Source organism: Elephantulus edwardii, unplaced genomic scaffold (genome assembly GCF_000299155.1).
Source record: "Elephantulus edwardii isolate Elephantulus edwardi_28Jun2011 unplaced genomic scaffold, EleEdw1.0 scaffold00093, whole genome shotgun sequence".
NCBI lineage: Eukaryota > Metazoa > Chordata > Mammalia > Macroscelidea > Macroscelididae > Elephantulus > Elephantulus edwardii.
In genome coordinates this window covers 8,874,898-8,897,748 of record NW_006399843.1, presented here as the reverse complement: position 1 = coordinate 8,897,748, position 22,851 = coordinate 8,874,898, and positions in this window count along the sequence as shown.

Here is a 22,851-nt window from a genome sequence, read left to right as displayed (position 1 = left end):
GGTTCAGTGCATGATTATAGATCGATGATTTTCTTCACATAAAGTCTAAGCTGTGACTCTTCCTTTCAAGAGTTATAGTGGAATAAGATGACTTTACAAAGCAAGAGATAGGACTTGACACAGTGACTGTAACAATCGGCTTGCTTGTGTCAGAGATTGTGAAGATGGGGAAGGATAGGACTGAGTTCACAACTGTTGTTCACAGGGTCACTGTGAGTTTCATCCAATCCCTTGGCATCTGACAACAACTTTGAAGAAAAGCAAGGGGGTTGGGTAAAAGGGTGTAGAGCAAAGGAATTTGTCAACGACTCTTTGTTTGCCTGCCATTGGCTAAGCCAAGGTACAAAAACTTCCTGAGGGTAAGGGCTGCCCTTCAGTGTGGCTCTCTTTGCCAGCTCTGCTCTTAAGATGAAGGAAGAAAGACTCATGTTGATGCTCTTTCATTCATCTGCTACATTTCTCTCCAGAAAAGGCACTTTGAGGTCTTTATTCTTGACCTGGCCCTTAAATATGTACCTGTTCCCCAACTAAGAGAGGAATCTGGGCCAATTTCACAGCGATGGAAGTAGCCTCAATGTGAGATTCAAGTGACTCAAATCCTGTCTTGTCCTTGGACCGTCATAGCTTCTGCCACCTTTCTATTTGAGAGCAGCCAGCATATTCTATGTCTGCCTTATGAGGCTGCCAGAAACCTCAAATGAGATAACTTATCAAAGTACTTGGAAAGATATAATGAGCTATTCAAAAGCAATCAAAGGACTAGAAAAATGATCATTATTAATTATTACTGTACCAAACACTCCCTGAGCCTTAAACTGAGCCATGAGCTGTCCAGTGGCCTGATGACATTATATTTAAGCTGATACTAGAAGTTCAAAGTGGCCACCTTTATGAAAAACTGAAAAGAGAACCCTAGGCACAATGGAGAATATGTGCAAAGGCCCTGTGGCTGTCAGGAGCTTTGAATGCTCGCAAAATTAATAGATCAGTGTGGCTGGAGAGAGAAGTGATATGGAGCAGATACCCAATCACATCTGATGAGTGAATGAGATGATGTGTCAGGGCCCCATTCCTCTAGCCCTTTCTAGGGGTTTACAATGTACAGCACCACTGAATGCTCTGGTAGCCTCATCCTGACCCCTCTGTGGGGGCCCCCTCCAAGCTCCACTAGCTCACCTGGTGATCAGATGCCAGCCGGCAGCTCTGGCCTTTCCACTTGGCTGACCCAGTCCACCATGCCCACTCACAGAGTCCCCCTCCTTTTCCCCTGCTCTGGATCCCCAGGGGACCACTGTTCGTGTTTATGAAAACTGAACATGTCATTCAAACCAGCACCTCTGGCCTCCCGAAGCTGAGGAGCAGAAGCCACTGTTTTTGCCTCTCCTCTCTGTCACTGGACTTTACAAGCAAAGACTCGTCTCCCCCTTGGCGGTTCCCAGAACCTCACAGACAGTAATGAGTCTGGGGTTGGTGTTAAGCTCAGATGTCAAACAGAGTGGCCAGGGCCTCCCGAAACGCTGAGAGAGCCGCGAGCTTCTCCCTCTACAAGGTCAGCTTGTGTGTAACACTTCATTAAATTGCTCAAACACTGAGCCGTGTCTTTAACCAATACCTTTAATGTCATTTTCTGCAGACTTAATAGAGGAACATTAGCATACCTGTCAAGTCTTCCCATTTAAACCTCGAAGCAAGTGAAGTTTAAAGTGCCTCCTTCAGCCCACAGTGGATTTAGCTTCAAATTTTGGTTTAAGGGGGGAAAAAATAACGGCAAAGGAAGGGGAATCCTCCCTGGGCCTTTGTGACGAAGCAAGGCATGCTATCTATATTGCAACTTTAGTCCCAAAGCTTTATTCTTGTCTCCAGGAAGTACACCTAGGTTGAAAAGAGTAGGAGGTAAATCTTACTGTCTAAGGGATGACTTTTCCTTGTCTTAGATTTATAGTCCTGAAAGGAGCCCCAAGAAGCCAATTAATTCTACTTCTCCTAGGGGTGCAAACAGCAAGCTCACAGTTAAGCCAAAGACTGAAAGTTTGAATCCTCCAGAAACAACTCTGAAGAAATATCTGGCCATCTACTTGTGAAAAAAATCCAACCACAGAGAAAAGCCTGGGTGCCCAGTTCTACTCTGGCACATACAGAGTCACCTTGCATAAAAAAATAAAAAACTCACCTCATGCCAACTTGTGTAAGTTGGACTGTCCCTCAAAAGTATATCTTTTAGGGGCAGCCTTGGATTAAGGTAAGAAGAGACACTGAGAAGATGCGCTTCAAGTCACCCAGACAATTTATTCATAAGGAACTCAACTCTGAGGCTCCCTCTTTTTCAATGGCCTTGGTTGTGGGGATAGGCATCTCTCGATTTTAACCTGGTGGGGTAAGAGGAGACTATAGCATCAGAAGGAGTTGACAGACCAGGTGAAAGGGTCTATGAATGTCTTTCTAGTTTTGGAATGGAGTTGCTGCTCTCTGTTCAGAGCTCCTAGGAAAGAAATAGTAGACCAACTCTGCTGCCTTTGGGAACCCCAAACTAATGACTAGAAGTTTCACCTCATGTGAGCGGCATAAGTTATGTCCACCTTGGTATTCCATTATGGGTTGTCACTGAAGGGTAGGACTAGGCCTCTTAAAGGCTAGAATCATGAATGAACCAGCAAGCCGCCATTCAGCTTCAGCAAACACCTTCTATGAAATGGGTTCAGTTGATGTTGAGAGGTCAGTGCTTACAGAGGGCATGTGGGCCTGGACTACTCAGCATGAAAGTCTTGATGGGAGTTGGGAAGCAGGATAAAGAATGTGCCTCTGTCATTAAACCACTAATCGTTAATTATCCCCCTAGACATTGCATAATGTGCTATAAAGGCAAAAATAAAATTGCTTGAACTTTTCCCCACCAAGTCCTAGTTTTAAACAAATTACTCACATCAAAACTATTTACTAAAGTGAGTAATTTTAGACATTTGTCAGACTTCATAACATGCTTTAATTAGCAGCAGCTAATAAAGTCCTCATGTAATTAAGCATTCATACATCCCCTGTTTGGGGTTTTGGTGCTTTTTTTTTGTTTTAAAAAATGCTTCCAGTCATTTTTAAAGAATGTTTGTTGCCTGGCTTCCAGATCACATATATGTGTTAAGAGGTGTGCACCTCAGTGTGCCTGTGTTTCCATAGTCACTGTAACGAGACACCTATCTAATTAAAGCACCCACTTAATTATTAATGCTGCAATTAAGGCCTAATGAAGGAGTTTCTCCCCAGAAAGTGGAACATTGATCCCCAGCCCTGGCTGCACTGGGACTGGTACAGGCTGCCTTTCTAGTCCACACAGTCCCAGGGGGCAGCTCAGACAGCGTGACTTGTGCCTAGATGCCCTTAGGGAGCGAGCAGGTCTATACAGAGCCTGCTGGTTTCCCTGACACGCTCCTCCTGAGAGGTTCCAGAGTGAGGATGGCAGCAGTGACAGTTCACTCTCTGCTCAGAAACCTGTCACTCGGAGATCAGCATTTTAACTACCCCCTGCCCCTCAGAAAAAAAAAAAGGACACCTTAATTTACCCTTCTGATTGGCTTGATAGCTGTCAGAGTGACAACCTGTCTGGAGCTGAAAGGGACCTGGTGTTAGTTCTCACACTGGCTTTGTGTGCATTATATGGTCTGCTTGCTCCTGGGAATGACAACACTGAGATAGCTGCTCTGCCCTGATCACACTCTGCCCCACCTCCTGCTTCCCAGCTCACAGGCCATCAGGTTCAAGGTGACCTCTAGAGCTGAATCAAGTCAGCTGGCCCTCTTGGGGCCAAAGCCATGGCTTCTTCTTTCCTCGCCCTTGGTCATACCAAGTGGATGCTCCTGAGTATAGATGGACCATGTGTTTGATACAGGAGTGTCGAAGACTTAGAGAGTCAGATGCCTCAAAAAAGGTTAACTAGCACCCTAAATAAAGCCCAAGACTTAAATTAACTCATCAGGTAAGACTATGGACTATAGAACCTTCTGTTCTTTCCACAAATGAGTCTGGTAACTTTCATTATAATGACAGCATCATCTAAGAAGTTGGTCTTCACCAAAAGGCTACACTATTAATCCCTGCAGATCTACGTTAATTTTTAAAATAATCATTGAATAAGATTCCTATTCCTTAAGCCCTCAGACATTCTTATACACTTCCCTTGCCTTATTGAGGATCTTGACATTTGGTTTTAAGTTTGTATTGAGAGAGTGTATCTATAGTGGTTGTACTGTTAACTCAAACGTTGCAAGGCTCTAGCAGCTCAAATCCATCAGTGACTCAGAAGAAAGATGGACAAGCTCCTCTCATCATGATATATAGCCTTGGAAATCTGATAAATGGAAAGCTATGTGCAGGAACCAACTTGATTCAATGGCAACAAGCTGGAATTTTTTCTGCTGTCTTCAGTGTACCCTCACTAAGACTTTGACATGTTTTCTAGTGTCAAATTTGCCTACAGTTTGCATTTATGAATGAGGTTTGTAGGGGTTTGGTTTTGTTTACAAGGAGAAAAACCATGCTATTGATGTTAGGTGCCACCAAGTTGACTACAGCTCGTAGTAACCCGATGAACAACAGATTAAAAGCTTACCCTTTTCTGTATCATAATTTCTGGGACATAATTTCTGCTATTCTTAAAACCACTGTTTCAGTCACTGTTAGTCCAGAAAAACATGCTGCAGTGTTTATTTGCTCTTTCAAAGTATATATGCTCTCCTCTAAGCCCTATATGTGGTATAGAGTTGTACTTAAAGTATGCTAACTAGCATCTAGACTTGGCTATTGAGTGCTTGAAATGTGGGTAGTAAGATTAAGATGTGCTGTAATTGTAAAGCATACACAGAGACTTGGGATGAAATAAAGAAAGTAAGCAATCTTTTATGCTGATGACATGTAGAAAGACTAGTCCAACTATATTAGGTCAAGTAACATATATCAGAGAGCTTGACAATGACTAGGGATGATAGAAGGAGAATTGATGCCTTTGAACTGTGGTGCCAGAAAAGAGTATTGAATTTACCATGGACTGCTAGGAAAACAAACAGGTTCATTTTAGAGAGGGTGACGCCAGGCTGCTCCTTGGAGGCAAGGATTCTGAAGCTCCATCTGACATACTTTGGACCTGTTGCAAGGCGGGATCAGTCCTTGGAGAGGGACGTCATGCTTGGGAGGGTGGAGGGACAGCACAGGAGAGGAAGAGCTTCGCTGAGATGAATTGATTCAGTTCCTGAGGTAATGGTGGTGGGTGTATGAAAATAAGATTGGCACAGGATAGAGCAGGGTTTAGGGCTATTGCACATAGGATCACTATGAGTCGCAAGTGACTCGACAGCACATAACAACAACAGCAGCAACATATATCGCTGCATTGAGTCAGAACTGACTCATAGCTGACCTGCTACTACATTCTGAGCATGTAAATTGCATGGGAGGCACTTGTCCATCTTTCTCCTGTGGAACTGGCTGAGGTGAAATCTTTGGGTTAGCAGTGCTATTTCTATAAATAACTGCACCACCAGAACTCCCTCAAGTAATTGTTGTTATTATGTGCTGTAGAGAAGGTTTTTAGAGGCTTCACATTGCATAAAAGCAGATTGCCCATCTTTGTTCTGTGGAACAGCTGGTGGTTTCAAACTGTGTGCCTTTGGGTTAACAATGTAACTCTTCACCACTAGGACACCAGAGTTCCTGTCCCTCAAATAAAATATATTACCAATAAACTAGTATTACCTGTCACTTAGTACTTTTTCTATGTGGGTACTAGGAAATGGAAAGTTATCTATGGGGCTCTTCCTTAATAATTCCCGTTATGCACGTGACACAATCTTGCTTGCTGAAAGGGAGGAGGATGTGAAGCACTTGCTGCAGAAGGTTAAACACTATAACCTTCAATAGAGATTGTATCTCAATGTCAAAAACCAAAAATTTTCATGACTGGACTGACAGGCTATATAGCATGATGGATGAAGGATTGAGACTGTCAATGGCTTCATCTTATTTGGATCTACAATCAGTACACAACCAGTAAACTTATTACACTGGCAAAGTTTACAATCAGGAACCTCTCCAAATTACTGAGGAGTAATGATGTTAGAGGACTAAGGTGCACCTGATTCAGGCCACAGTGTGATTAGTCACTTGCTATGCATCTGAGAGCTGGCCAATGACTGAAGATGACAGAAGAATTGATGCCTTTGAACTGTGGTGCTGGAGAAGAACGCTGAACTGTTAAAAGAACATATATATCATGGAGAAGGTGCAGCTACAATGCTGTCTGGAGGCAAAGATGATGAAGCTTCACCTCACATACTTTGGCGGTATTACTGGGAGGGATTATTCCTTGGAGGGGGCATCATGCTTGAGAACGTGGAGGGGTGGTTAAAGAGAGGAAGACTCTCAATCAGGTAGGTTGACATGGTGACTGTTGTGATAAGCTTGAGTGAGTGTGTCAGAGATTGTGAGGATGGCAGTGATGTATAGAAGAGTGTTCATATTGGTTGTTCATAGGGTCATGGTGAGTAGTACTCAATAGCACCTAACAACAACAACAAAAACAATGAGATTCTCAGTATGTTACTATTGGACACCATTGTGTAGAGAATTGTGGTAGCTTCAGACACCTATGCAGCTGAGCACATCTAATCAACAGCCTTCCAGCCTTCATCTGGCTTTGGTCTAGCTCTGCATGGCTTATGTGGCCTTATTGGCTATGTGGCCTTGTTTATAACTCTTTCTGCTCATAGGTCTCAGTTTTCTGAATTTTAAGAGAAAGTTGGCTCAATAAGACAATCTATAAAGTCTGTTGCAGCTGTAACTTTCCATTACAAAGGATGAGATTGCCATCCATCTCGATTCTTTGAAAAAAGAGGGTAAATTTCCTTTGCTAACTCTGGAGGGAAAAAAATCCCATCATGGCAGAAGAGGAGGAATCAGGAGATGGCAGCCTTCCAAGTTTCTGATTGGTTGTCACTTGCTTAATACCTTTCCTTTCTAGTCACCCCTAGAGTTCAGAGATCACTTCATTTCCCTGAAGCATGGCCAAGTGAACTTTGAACCCTGAACTCAAAGGAGTTCTCCCATTCTCCTTTGCCAAACTGAGTACCTCGGAAGTGGAGGGCCTGTCCCGTCCTTTAACCCATGGTGATATGTCACTGATCAGCACAATTGGCTCTAATAGCTCCCCAGGTGGATTCCAGAGAGCAATGAGCCAAACATAAAAATCCCTTTATTATTGCCATTTCACTTTTATATACCCATCAAGCTTTCATATTTAATCTCCTACATCACAATAGCTGATCATTTTTAACATTTGACATTGATAGAGTGCCCACTGCTATTATTCTGACATACTATAAAACATTATACCCATTTGCAATAGAAAAGGCGAAGAATCAATACGCAGCCCCATTTTCCACTGTGGCCGTAAATCACGAAGCACCTAACAAATTGGTTTAAGTAGAAGAAACTTCAGAACCAATGAATGGCCTGACCAATTCCCACCCCCTGTTAGAGCTGACAGGGACCTGGATGCAAGAGGACTTGTGAGGAGGGAGAGAGAGGACAGGAGAGGAGGCATTCGTGAAGAGTCAGTTTGCCTATAAAGCAGCCAGAATATTCCAGGGACAAGAAATGTCCATCTACCTGGCCTTCAGCACCACCCACAGAGAGCAAAGGGCACCAATATTCTTCTCATCTTCTCCTACTCCTTGTCTTGTAGCAAGTGGCTGTGCCCAAGGAAGCCAGTGACTTTTCCAATGCCTTAATTTTCCAACTGCTGTTGCCATCCTTCTGCACACCCAAAGACACTTCATTAATGTGTATTTTGTTGGGTACCCCATTCATCGGAACAAGCAGATGATACCCTGAGTTGATGGGCTATTTTGTCAAATTGACTTTAGGATAAATAAATCTATCAATTCATTTCAAAATGATCAACGCTCTCAAATAAGGAAAGATCTGGATTTCATGATTGTTTGAAATATATCAAGCAGACGGTTGGGCTGAATATTCAGCCATTGTCCTAGTATTTGAAGTAAATGACACATTAAAATCCCAAAAGTTTAGGATGTTCAAAAAGCTGTCACCTTTTTCATGTCAACATCTAGATCCAATCTAAGGCCATGCTGATTTTGCTGGACTATACTGAACACTGAGTGTGCTTTGATGAGAACACCCAAGTCCATAGTTTGACTTAGCACAGTCACTAGAATGCCAGAATGTTCTGATAGCATGTGGACCTGGCTCTGGGAGAATAGGAGAGACCAGTAGTGTATTTGCCAATTTATTTTTCAGTTCAGGACTGAGTTTTCTACATGAGTTGGTATATGAAAGCACACATCTCACTTTTCTGTGACAGATACACTCCTAAAAAGTCACATATAAACCAGATTTTTATAAAACAAATTCCATTTTGCTATGCACTTATAATTTCAGAGAGTATTTGCCTGCATTTCAAAAAGCAGTGAAGGATTCTTTACATTATCTTCCTTACTCATCCTCTTAATGACCCCATATTAAACAAAGAGCTGCTGTAAAAAGGATTCTTTGGTAAAAGGACACATCTCTGTGCTTTGTGCCTGATTCCTGGTCATTCTGTTCTGCAAATGGAAAATGGTACTGTGGGAGATGACTAGATTTCAATTTGCATTGATACTTTTTAAAGCTAGGTATAGTACAAAGAGCATTAGATGCTGAATCAAGAGCCTGAAGACTAGTGGTTCAAATCCACCAGTCGGTCATTGAAAGGAAAATTAGACTCTCTGCTTCTGTAAAGATTTGTGGCAGTGCAAATCCTAGGGGAAAGTTTTATCCTGTCCTATAGGATCACTATGATTTGGAACCAACTTGATGAAGGCTGGTTTGCCATTTCTTATTATGCAATCCAGTTGAGTAGATGATATGTAGGACCTCTTTGTGTTTCAGTGCCATTTATAAGGTAAGAATATCTCTGTCATAAGATTTCTAATGAAGAAATGCGATTATGTAAGTGGAAGTACTTACTACTGTTATTGACAATGCAATGACAATAATAAAGAAAAGATGGAAAATAACCATTCTTATACCTAATTACAGCAATTGGAAAAAATTCTTTTTCATAACTACTCTAATAGATGATACAGAAAACTCACATCTAAGAACTTTCATTTCATACCCTGAAAACTAAGTCAGAAAGACAAGCAGGCATAACCAAACTTGTACATTTTTTTTTAACAATGTGTTTTATTTTTGCCATGCGTTGCTTTCTTCTGTGAGCGCATTTGGGTATATTTTAACAAATTCATTCACTCAGTCAATGAACATTTATTGAGTGTCAACTTTCTGCTCCACCACTTATCAATCAATTTTTTCTACTATCGTGCTTTGTGTGGTGTTGTCATGCTGAAAGCGGTGCCACCAGGATTTCAAAACCTAGCAAGGTCACCCACAGAGAACAGAAAGATCTTGCAATTTATTCCTAAAAAATTGACTATGAATAGTGTAGTGTATTGTCTGATAAAATGCAGGAAGATGAGTTACTCATATTAGAAGGCTTTTCAAACATGTTTAGGATGAGCTGCTTCAGCAAAGTAGAGTTAGGTTTAATTGTATGAATGGAGTGAAATCATATGTATGACTCAAATTCAGAAGTAGCTATAAATATCTGTTAATGGTGAGAATATGGACTGTAGGTAATATGAATCAAGGAAAATAGAAGAACTCAGAAAATTAAATGGAATTAATAAAGACCAATATCCCAGGCCCCAGACTGGCAGCCAAAAGCCTTTTTAAATACAAGGCTAAATCCAATCAGCTCATACCCTGTTGTGAGTCTCAACCACAAACCAGAAAACACACCTTTGCAGAATCCATCAATTCCCCTCATCCTCCCAGCCTGAAAATAACCCCAGCCTGGCAGCAAAAAAAGCTTTTGGCTCTCAATTTGGGGCTATTTCCAGGAAATGGGAAGATGAATGGATCCTATCCCGTGCCATCCTCACACTTCCTAAAACACAAGAAACCATTGCAGCAGTCACGTTATTTTTTTTACCTGATTGAGGGTCTTCTTCTCCTTCACTGACCCTCCACTCTTCCCAGCATCATGTCCTTCCTCAAGGAATACCCTTCTAGCAGCATGCCCAAAGTATGTGATGTGGAGTCTCATCACTCCTGCCTCTAAAGGACATTCTAGCTGCACTTTCTTCAAGATATATCTGTTTCTTTCTCTTGGCTGTCCATGGGACATTCAGTGCTTTTTTCCAACACCACAGCTCAAAAGCATCAATTCTTTTTCTGTCCTTATTCACTGTCCAGTTCTCAGATGCATAGCAAGTAATTGGAAAGACCATGGCCTGAATCAGATGCACCTTAGTTCTCAAACTGACATCATTACTCCTCAATAATCTAGAGAAGTTCCTAACTTCAGATATCCCCAGTGCAATGTGTCTCCTTATTTTCTGACTGCTAGTACCAAAGGTGTTAATTGTGGATCCAAACATGATGAAGCCATTTACAGTTTCAATCTTCTCTCCATTCATCATGACACTGTCTATTGATCCAGTGGTAAGAATCTCTGTTTTCTTGATACTGAGATGTAATCCATACTGAAGCCTGCATTCCTTGATCTTCTACAACAAGTGCTTCAAATCCTTGTCACTTTCAGTAAGCAAGGTGTGTCATCTACATAGCACAGGTTATTGGTGACTCTCCCTCCAATCCTGATGCCACACTCCTCTTCATAGTGTACAGTTTCTCATATGATTTGTTTAGCATATAGATTGAATAGTTATGTTGTTGTTAAGTGCCTTCGAATTGTAGACCACTCATAGTGACTCCATGAACGAAAGACCTGAACACTTGTACAACTTTCATCATTTCTCCAAGTTCATAGAGTTTCCAGAGGCAAACTATTTCGGAAGTGGATGCCACTCTTGCTTCCAAGCTTGTTTGAATTTTGAAGCCCCACCAAACACTGTCCATCATGGGTAACCATTATTGTATTTGACACATCAGTGCCACAGTGTTTAGAATCACAGCAACCACAAGTTATTTCTGTACAGTAAATGGACAGGCCAGTGCTATACCATTTAGAAGAATGTTTGACCCAAAAAAATTAAAACCAGCCCTGAAGGCTGTAGGTCTGAGGGCACAAATGTATTTTTAAATAGAAGGCCTAATAAAATCAACTCACACCAAATGACGAGTAAACAATACACCCTAATCCTCATCAGAACCAGGAAACAAACCTCTGTAGATTCCAGCTCCTCCAGATGACTGCCCAACCTGAATTCCTGAATAGGGATAGGCAGAGAATAAAACCTGATGCACTGCCTTCTCAATTTTAAACCCTGTTCTGTTTACATAACAGCCTCCTGGTCCAGGTATAGGTTCTACATGAGCACAATTAAGTGCTTTGGGCTTCCCATCCTTCTCAATATCAGCCACAACTGTTATGAAACACACCTTTAGGACTATAGGGAAGACAGGTTAATATTTATTATTCAAATTTACACACCAATTACTAATGCCATAGATGAAAAAAATGATAGCAAGTATTTCCTTTATGATCTTCTAAAGAATGAATATCTCCCTGGTGTTACCGTTCACTTCATAAACATGCCTATTATTTTTTTTTTACAGAAAGTTGAGTCATGGGGTGAATTTAGTTCCAGGCTGAGGGAGTTAATGAGGGTTGTAGCCCGGTGGTTTACCAGCCTCTATTGTACAAGAAGGCTTGACCATTTTTTGTGAAAATCAAAATTTCTTACAGAGACAGTTGCACGCCTTTATTTTATTAAATTCTCCAAATAATTCTAAAGTTTAGACCTACTGGTATATATGGTGGAAACTCTGCCTTCTTCCATTTTCCTTACTCCATTCTTATAAATTTTGCTTCTTCTCCATGGGTTAAGGATAATGAGGATTATGAGGGTTTTTAATGTTCTTTATTATTAAATGTTTGAAAACATGAATTTAAGTAGTTCTAATAATTAATGGTATTTAAAAACAAAACCAAAACCAAAATCCCAAGAGGGTGGATGTAGTGGGACAGAAGAGATCATCACCAATCATTCTCCTCCAGTCATATGTAATTTTCAGGTGGAGGAAGTGAAGCATTGTACTAAGATTCCAGATTTCTAGTTTTCCTACAATTACAGCAACTAGAAACTGCTGTGTTTAGCTTGTGTGTGACCACCACAGGGATACGAAAATGGGCCAATGCTTTTGTTCTCAATCAATAGTTCCATTGCTGACTCACTCCAAAATAACCTGGTTTGTTTGGCATCCTGGACTGCTGGCCTCCTGTCTGTGGGCCCAGAGGACCACCCAGAAATCCCATTGTCCTTTTTATCATTGCGCATGGGCTCTATCTGGATTAAGTCTCTGTTTAGAGCTAGAGATGGTGGGAATCAAGGAAGAAAGAGAATGAGTGTTAAGTCAGCTCCCCGGTGACTTAGTCATATTGCTTTCATAGCTAAAGCAAACCTCCAAATTCTGCTCACTCTGTACAGTGCCTGCAAAAGAGCTTTCCCAAAGCAGTTTCCTCTCAGTCTCTCCTGATGACTCAACAGCCTTCCCATGAGGGAGGCTGGGTAGGTGTCACCACCTCCTTTGATGGATGAAGGAGCTCAAGTTCATAGCAATATAGCAACTTTCCCAAATCAAACAGGTACATGCAACCTGAGGGCAGAGACAATATTTGTCTTGTTCACCCTTGCAATTCTTACACTATGTCCAGCAAATAAACAGAACTGGTTGTAGTTACGTAGATTCTGATTCACGGTGACCCCATGTGTTATAGAATAGACTGCTCCAGGGTTTTCATGCTGTGACCTTTACAGAAACAGATGGCCAGGAATAAAGGAATGAATGAACCAAACAGAAAGCCAGTTTTAAAGACGGGCCTTTTCTGAGTCCAGGGGCTGATGACCCATGGTACTCTCTAACTTTACCAAAGAAAAACACAATTTCTGCCCCTTGCCCTTGATGAGGGTAAATACTAGTACAGACTCAGGGAACGCAGGGTAAATACAGTTCATAGAGAGGTACCCTGCTACCCCAAGGGATGCACCTCTCTGGTGGTTTAAAGCCATGAGCAGCCCCTCAGGAGAAAGATGGGCAATATTACAGGATTTATGGAAATCCACTGGAGGGTCAGCTGTGAATTTGTTCTGACTTGACAGCAATGACTGAGAGTCACCTTGTTGAAGTATTATTTTTAATAAATATTCCCGTAAATAAATGCTGCATTACAAGTGTGGTAATGTTTTGAAGGACTTGCTTAATGTGCTCTGAAATGATGGGAGAGGCACCTGCTGGTCAAGCATAGCTATCAAAGTAAGCGATTGGAGGTGCCATCTTAGAGTGTCAGGAGGTGACCTGGCAAAGGTCAGAGGGCCCTGGTGAAAATGTTCCCAGCAGGGAATGAATATACATTAAAAAAAATTGAGTTGAATGAGGAAGAAGAAATTATCAAATACAGCAGTCATTTGTCTATTTACTGTAGTGAATAACTTGGAGTTGTATGCTGAATACTGTGTCATAGTCATGTCAAATACCGTAATGGTTACCCATCATGGACAGTGTTTGGAGGAGCTTCCAGGATTAAGGTTTGGAAGCAGGAGTGGCATCTACTTCCTAAAACAGATGCTTCTGAAACTCTTTTAAGTCTATAATCATACAGAAATTATGTTAATTAGAGAACAGACTTCAGGTCTTGTCCATAGGATCACTATGAGTCGTATTCAACTTGATGGCACTTAACCACTGCTAAGTGAGACTAGTGTTGTTATAAGTGAAAGAACATTCTTCTACTTTGTACATCACTCTTTGTCAATTTGCTGTACTGAGGTAATCTAGGTTTGCTGTGATGGTGAACCTTGTGCCACTGTAGTATCAAATACTATAATGGTATCCTAATGTGGACAGCATTTGGTAGAGCTCCCAGATGTAAAATAGGTTTGGAAGCAGAGGTGGCATCCACGTCCTAAGCCACATGCCTATGGAAGCTCTATGAACTTGGAGAAATGACAATAATTATGGAAAGGTCTTGTGTTCATAGAGTTGTTACGAGTCATATTTAACTAGATGGCAATCAACAACAACAACAACATCTTATTTATAAAATCAATAGAACATTTAGTAACACTTTTAACTGAAATCTGGATGGCCTTATTGATGCCTGCTTTCTCTTTTTCCCAAGGTTCAGTGAACTTTCGCAAGCAAACTTTCATTTTGCCTTGTGGTCCTACCTTCCCAGGATGAGACCTATTCTTGCCTTGTATCTGCTCTCACTGATCTTACAGTATCAAGATCTCACCAAACTGCAAGTGCATCTTACTCTACAAAACTGACCTGAGTTCTTGGCTGGGAGTGGATTTGGTGAGAGTAGTCTTGAGGGAAGACAATGATATTGTTGCTGTTGTAGTTAGATGCTGTCAAGTCAACTATGACTCATAGAGACGCCTACGAGCAGCAAGTCTGAACCTTGCCCTATCCTGTACCATCCTCATCATCTCGGATATGCTTCAGCCTTTGGTTCCAGTCATTGTGTCAATTCATCTGATGTTGATGGGCTTCTTCTCTTTCTCTGACCTTTCCCAGTTTTATGTCTTTTTCCAAGGACTGATCTCTCCTGAAGACAATGGCAGTTCCCACAAATGAAAAAGGATTAGAGTAAAAGGTCTAAGGGGCCTACCAGTTGTCACTTTGTCCTTTCCCTATGGAAAGGGCATTTGCAGTCACTCAAATGAGAAGCTTCCTATTGATAAACATCTCACCTCTGCCCTTGGCCAGCAGCCTTTACTTGGCACCATAGTCAATTTCATGAGTCAAACTGTCTTCATTCTTCTAGTTCTATCCTTAGTGTCTTTGGAAAACTTCTCATTCATTTGACCCCTAGATGCTGAAATACACTACTAAACTTCCTTGTAGAACCTCTTTTCCCAAGAGAGGTAGAAGTAAGAAAGTCTTGCCTGTCGAGGTTCTGCAAAGAACAGGCTTATTCATGGGAAGGGATGGAAATAGGTGACTTCTGAATCCTCTTGGACATGTTTGATTTTCTGTGACAGAAATCCATATTTAGTAGTGAGTTTCAGAGGACAAACAAGGAAGAGGTAAGATAAGGTATAAGAACACAGATCTTGTCTTGGAAAGAACGGAGAGGACAAATAAATTGTGGTGCAGACCACACTATCAAGTTGTTGAGTAAGCAGACCTTATGAAATACTCTGGGTTTTAGACTCAGTGAAGCACTCCAATCTGTCCTCTGTTCCTCCTTCCACTTGGCCCAGGTGGCCTGGACCGAAGTTGCCTCCTGCACCGTCAGAAATGACCCTTTGATATCTGATCTCCCATCTGCTGGGCTAGGCATGTGGAAGAGACAGCTGGCACAGCCCCTCCCGGGGGACTGCAATTAGGGGATATTTAATCCTGTCACCTGGTTCATTTGCAGTGATGGATTTGGGCTGAAGCACTGAGTGGCACCAGGAGGATGTTGGATTACCAGGGCCCGTCCCCTTCACCCCTCAAAGAGATATGGCCCACCCCTGCCCCTGCACCTGTCTTCCTGAGCCCCAAGGTGAGCCACCTGGCTTCCATGAATTAAGAGCAAGCATTTGCTCTTAACCCCAGCCCGAGATCTCACCACAAACCTGCTAGAGATAGAGAAGTATTAATGAGGCTTTTACCCCAACAACTGTCTTCACTTATTTTGAGGTTCTCGGTCACAGATTCTGGGTTAGATTCAGGGGCAGTTACTCAAGCCATGTCATTTTCATTTTCATTTTCTAGACTGAATTCTAAAAACTTTGTTATTGACTTTTTACTCTCATTTGTTTGTTTGTTTGTGGGGAGTTGGCCAAGAAAACTGGAAGGACATAGATTGGGGCTCAAAGACCTGGATTCTAGCCCTGACTACATAGTTCTTTTGCCATTTCCCTTGTCTTTATCAAAGTTTACTGACATGCCAATTGAGTGGTTTGAATTAGGTGTTTTCTAAGCTTGATCAAACATTCTATGTGGAGAAGAGTTCATGAAAAAAGTCATAAGGTGAAGAGTTTTGGCTAGATAAAAAAAAAGTCGTTAAGGGACAACAGTGGAATGCATGAACAAAACCAAGAGGCTTATTAGGAAATATTCCATTGTGGAAGAAACGCTCTAGATCTGAAATAAAGTCTAGATGGTTTTGATGATTTCTGGTGATATCATGAACGTAGACTGATTTTTTTTATCCACTCATAGGTCAGGGTCTATATGGAACTCTTAAGAAAAAATAACTTCAATAATTTTTGGATTTCCACTTAAAATAGTCCTTAGGAATAGAGGTCAGTCTTTCTCATAGTAAGTTCCATGTTTTAGAAAAGGTGAAAGATTAGGGTAACATAGGAAGTCTTATCACTTTTAAGACTTTGCCCATTGGCTGCCACTTCCCATGAAACAAGCTGAATATGAAGGTCTTCCTGCCGGGTCACATATGTGTATCTAGAATATGAAGTGGTTCTATGGCTTCTTCTTCTTGTGCTCAAAATAAAGCCCAGTTCATCATCACTGTATACCAAGCCCCAAGTGGTGCAGCCTCTGTTGCCTCTGGCCTTATTCATCACCCTAGGGGTGAGTAGTCTGTTAAACCAAAGGCAGACTCTGGAGGTTCAAGCTCCCCTAGTAGCTACTCACAAGAAAGGCTGGCAATCTTCTCCCATGTGATTTACAATCTCAAAACACCACTGAGGGTGAACATATGGAGTTCCAGGTAAGAGCTGGTTCTCAGTCAACAACAATCAGTTTTTTAGTTATTTTAAGGCCAAGTGTTCTGATGGTACAATGCCTAAGTGCTTGACTGTTAACTAAAAGGTTGACAGTTCAAAGTCACCAGCAGCTCTGCTGGAGAAAGACTTGGCAGTCTCCTTCTATAAAGATTATAACTTTGGAAAACCTACAAAAATTTATGGAAACATCTACTCTGTCCTATAGGGTCACAATGAGTAAGAATCAACTATAATTCATGGTGACTGTATGAACAACAGATCTGAAACTGCCTGTACCATTCCAACAATGCTTGAGCCCATTGTTAGAATCAGTGTGTCAATCCATCTTGTTTGAGGTCTTCCTCTCTTTCTCTGACCCTCACCTAGCATGGTATCATTTTTTAGGACCAATCCCTTCCTGCAACATGTCCAAAATATGTAAGATTAAATTGTACCATCCTTGCCTGTAAGGAGCACCCTACTTACACTTCCTCCAGGACAGATTTGTGCATTCTTTTCAGAGTCTATGGGCTATTTAGTACACTTTACCAACACCACCATTCAATGGCATTGATTCTTCTTTGATTTTCCTGATTGTCCAACAGGCAAACCAAGCAATGGAAAACACCCCTGCTTGAGTCAGATACACCTTAGTCTTTAAATGGACAACCTTGCTTTTTAAAGAGGTGCCACTTTAAAAAGGTACTTGACAGATGGTTCCAATATAACACATATTTTGAATTATTATCTGCTGCTACTGTAAGTGCTAATTATGAATCCAAGTGAAATAAAATCATTGACAATTTCAATCTTTGTCCATCTATTATGATGTCCAGTTGTGAATACTTTTATTTTCTTGATGTTAAGATGTAACCTGAAGACTGTGGTCTTAGATCTTCTTCAGTAAGTGCTTCACATCTCCATTTCCTGTAAGTGAGGTGTTTTTTTTTTTTAATTTTTATTTTGTGTGCGTGTACCGTCAAATCAGATCTGACTGGTACAGAAGGATATTGCGCCTCCTTCTCCGGCAGAGCATCTGGTGGATTCGAACTGCGTTCCTCTGGGATTGCAGTGCAGCTTCTTGCCACTAGGCCACCAGAGCTCCCCCATAAGTGAGGTTTTGTCATCTGCATATTGCAGGTTGTTGATAAGTCTTCCTTCAATCCTGATGTTACATTTTTCTTCATATAGTCAAGTTTCTTGAATTTTTTGTTAAACATATAAGTTGAATAAGTATGAAAAAGGGGACAAACATCACGCACACTTTCCTGATTCATAATCATTCAGTATACCCTTGATCTGTTAAAATGACTGCCTCTTGGTCTATGTACAGGTTTTGTATGAGCACAGTTAAGTGTCCTGGATTCCCATTTATCTCAATATTATCTTTAATGTGCTATAATCAACACAGTCAAATGTTTTTACAAATTCAATAAAGCACATGTAAACGTCTTTGTGCTCCTCTCAGATTTCATTATCAGCCATGATATCTGCCCTTCTATGGCCTCTTATGAATCCAGCTTAAATTTCTGAAGTTCCTGGCCAATGCATTTTTCTGCTTATTTTCAAAAGATATTCATCAAGATTTTACTTGTGTGTGATATTAATGATGCTATTTTATACATTTTGCACCCAGCTGGATTTCCTACTTTAACATTCAGAACAAATATGGGTCTACTCAAGTCAGTTGGCCAGGTAGCTGTCTTGAAATTTTTTTGGCAGAGATGAGTGAGCACATCCAGGGTTGTATCTGTTTGTGAAACACTTCAATTGGTATTCCATCTATTCACAGGACCTTATATTTTATCAATATCTTCATTGAAGCTTGGACTTCTTCCTTAATGATCATTGGTTCTTTATTGCATGGTGCTTCTTGAAGTGGCTCTCGCTTGACCAATTCTATTTTGTACAGTGACTCTGACTCAGTATTCTTTCCATTTCTTTTAGATGCTTCTTGCATCATTCAATATTTAGCTAATAGAATCCTTCAGCCTTGAAACTTAATTTTCTTTAGCTGTTTGTGCTTAGAAAATTCCAACTATATTCTTCTCTTTTCTAATTGCAGTTCTTTGCACATTTTGTTATAATACTTTATCTTCTTGATTTGGCTTTTGAAATATTCTTTTCAGTTTTCTTACTTCATCATTTTCCCTTTTGCTTTACCTTCTCTTCATTTAAGAGTCAGTTTCAGAGTCTCTTCTGACATTCATCTTGGACTTTCTTGCCTGTCTTTTAATTAATTACCAAACAATATCATTAGTGTAACATGCAAGCAAAGTATTGCCAATGGTCGCCAAAAATATTGTTGGAGCAGTACATTGAAAGAGAACTAGAAGAAGGTCAAGTTGGATTTAGAAGAGGCTATTGCACCAGGATATAATTGCTGATGTCAGATGGATCCTGGCAGAAAGCAGAGAATAACAGAAGAACGTCTACTCAGGTTTTATAGACTATGCAAAGGCATTTGACTGTGTGAATCATAACAAACTATGGCTAACATTGAGAAGAATAGGAATCTCAGAACATTTAATTGTGCACATGCAAAACCCAGACCTATACCTGAGGTCTATTTTAAGGAAAAAATTAAGAAAGGTTTACAATTAAGTATTCAATCTCTTTACTAAGAAATCATTCAAGAAGCTTGACCCTATGGAGAATAATGTGGCATTAGGATTGGAGGAAGACTCATCAACAACTTTCGTTATGCAGGTGACACAAGCTTGCTTACTGAAAGCGAGGAGGACTTGAAATGCTTGCTGCAGAAGAAAAAAGAACTTCAGCCTTCAATATGGATTACATCTCAACATCAAGAAAACAAAGGTCTTCACCATTGGGCCAATAGGCAACATCATGATAAATGGAGAAAAGAGAGAAAGTGTCAATTATGTCATCTGCATTCAACATCCTTGGTACCTGTGGCATCACCAATGAGATAAAAAGATATATTGCATTGTCCAAGTCCTCTGTCAGAGACCTCTTCAAATTACTGAAGAGAAATTATTATATCAGTTTGATGACTAAGGTGTGCCTGATTTTGGTCACAGTCTTTGCATGGCCATACATCTGAGAGCTGGACAATGAATAAGGATGAGAAAAGAAGAATTGATGTCTTTGAGTGTGGTGTTGGAGAAGAGTACTGAATATCTCATGGACTAGCAAAAAAAACCAAACAGAAACATAGATCTTTGATAAAGTGCTCATTGAAGACAAAGATCACAAAGTTTTGTCTCACTTGTTTTAGGCATGTTTTGAGGAGAGGCTAATCGTTAGAAAGCGACATCATGTTTCGAAAGGTGGAGGGTCAGCAAAAAGAGCAAGACTCTCAACCAGATGAGTTGACACAATGACTGTAGCAATGGACTCAAGTCTGTCAGAGACAATGAGAATGGTACAGGATAGGGCAAGTTTCAGATTTGTTATTCATAGCATCGCTATAAGTCATACTTGACATGACTGCACCTAACAACATCAATAGTCATTAATGTTCAATGCATCAAAACTATTTCTGAAATGCTTTCTAAATCCAAGTGAAATATAGTCAAGAACTTATTTTATTCTCATGAACTTGTTCTAATTTTCTTACGCTTCAATTTGAATTTGTATATGATCAACCCCTCAGTTGGCTCCTAACCTTTTCATAACTGATAATACTAAGCTTCTCCCCATTTCTTAACATAGAAAGAGCCAGTTTGCTTCTCATGTACTATGTCAGATTAGGTTTATGCATATAGTGGCTGTTTGGTGTGCGTGTGTGTGTGTGTTTTAAAAGATATTTGGAATAGATAATCTATTACTATTTTTTTTTATAAAAAATTCTGCCATAAAATCCGACTTTATGTCTATTACCAAGCCATATTTTCCCACCACAAGTGCTTCTTTGTTTCTAACTTTAGCATTCTAATCATCAATTATTATTAATACATATTGATTGAATGTTTCATCAATTTAAGGCTGTAAAAGTTGGTAGTATCCTCAATATCTTCATTCTTGGATTTAGTAATTGGCATATAATTATTGTTGTTGTTGGTTGTAATCAAGTTGAGTAGGTCTCATAGCATCCCCATGAACAAAAGGCCTGAAGCCTTTCTGTAACTATTGACTTTTATCAAAGTTTATAGTTTCCAGAGGCATGCTGTTTAGGAAGTGCATGCCACTCTTGCTTCCAAATAAAAATTATACTCTTCCTGTTTTATTTACCTTAGTCTTTGTAGTATCTTTCACTGGCCTTCCTAGAATTCAGGTTCATTTTAAGCTCAAAAAAAGGTTAGGAGCCCTGAACTTCAAGGCACTCAGAAGTAGCTCCAGTTCTTGTTGAATGAATTCATGCTTCTAAAACTGCCCCCCCCCATAAATGCATTTCTTATTCAGAATTTGAATAATAGTTTACCTATAATAATGATATTTGGGCAAATATATATTTTACTATCCCAGCAACGATAGAGATGGTGGTATGCCCACTTTTTTAGGAATGTCAAGATCTTCTTTGAAGTACAATGCTGTCAGGTGAGTGAAGGGATAATATAAAAGCATATCTAGGTAAGATTTATTATTAAACAGGCCTATAAGAGGACTAAAGTAAGCTCTGGAGGGAGTTGTGCTGCTGACTCAAAAGGTAGCACTTCTCTGACAGATAGAGTCCACTGCAGCTCTGTGAGAGGAAAACGGGCAATCTCTTCACATGCGATTTACAGATTCCAAAAACTAACTGGCTGGAATGAGTGTGTAAGTGATAAGATGGTTAAAATTAAAAAGGGTGAGTGAGGCCTTCAGAACAATCTACTATACAAAAATCAAAAGAACTGTATTTACCCAAGGATAAAGCTCGAAAGCAGAAAGTGATAGGAAAGAAGGATTGGTGAAAAGGGTGAACACAGGGAGGAAGTGCAAAGTGTGCTGTTTCAAAGTAGAGGTTGTAACCAATGTCATGAAACTAAAGTATATGAATTGATGGGTGGAAAATCAATTTGTTCTGTAAACTTTCCCTTGAATCACAATAAAAAGCTTTTAAAAACACCAAGGGAGCCAGGCAATGTTCTGCTGCTGTGGTTATTAAGGCTTTGAATAGCTTATTTTTGGAAGTAGATCACTAGCTCGCTCTTCCTAGTCTGCCCTAGTCTGGATGCTCATTTGAATCTCATCTAAATCTACTGACATACGTTGAAAAAGCTCAGCTAAGTTACGTCTGTCTCCTGACATGTGGTTTAAAAGCTTACAGCATCACAGAAACAAGCTTTCCGTGACAGTATGATAAACTAACTGACATGTGATAGAACATTATTGAGTCAATGCACACAGAATTACTATTGTAGAATGAGCATTGAGACCATATTTCTGGGAGTTGCTTGAAGACGGCAAATTTGAATTTGGGCAGTAAGCCACAATAATATCACCCTTCTAACCCCACAATCGCCCTACAGCAGGTGCCTGTGCTTTTTACCTATCATCTTAAGCTACAGAAAGGATTGTCACTCGGGCTCCAACCTCTACTGACCTACTCATGTAACTGACTCTTTCTGTGATAAAAATACCAGAACACTCTGCAACCCTCATTCCGGACTTTTATGATAATCATAAGCCCTAAAATATATTCCTTTTTAAACTAGTCTGTCCCTCATCGGCTTCAATGCAGTAAACATAGTTTATCCAGTTTTTTTCAGTCCTACCCCCAACCCAATGTCAGCCTCATTCTACAACAGTGGCACCATATAATATTTGTCCTTTTGTGACTGAGATATTTCACTCAGCATAATTTCCTCCAGGGTGACCATTTTGAACAATATTGCATGAGTTCCTTGTTTTTCAATGCAGTGTAGTATTCCATTGTGTGAATATACCACAGCTTCTCTATCCGTTCATTTGTTGATGGGCACTTAGATTGTTTCCAACTCCTTGCTATTGTGAACAAAGCAGCAAAAAACATGGGTGTGCATATATCTGCTTGGATGTCAGTTATGGTCTCTTTAGGATATATTCCCAGTAGTGGAATTGCCGGATCAAATGGTGTCTCTATTTGCAACTTCTTGAGAAAGCGCCACACCGCTTTCCACAGTGCTTGTACCATTTTACATTCCCACCAACAGTGAATAAGGGTCCCAGTCTCTCCACAACCTCGCCAGCATTTGTT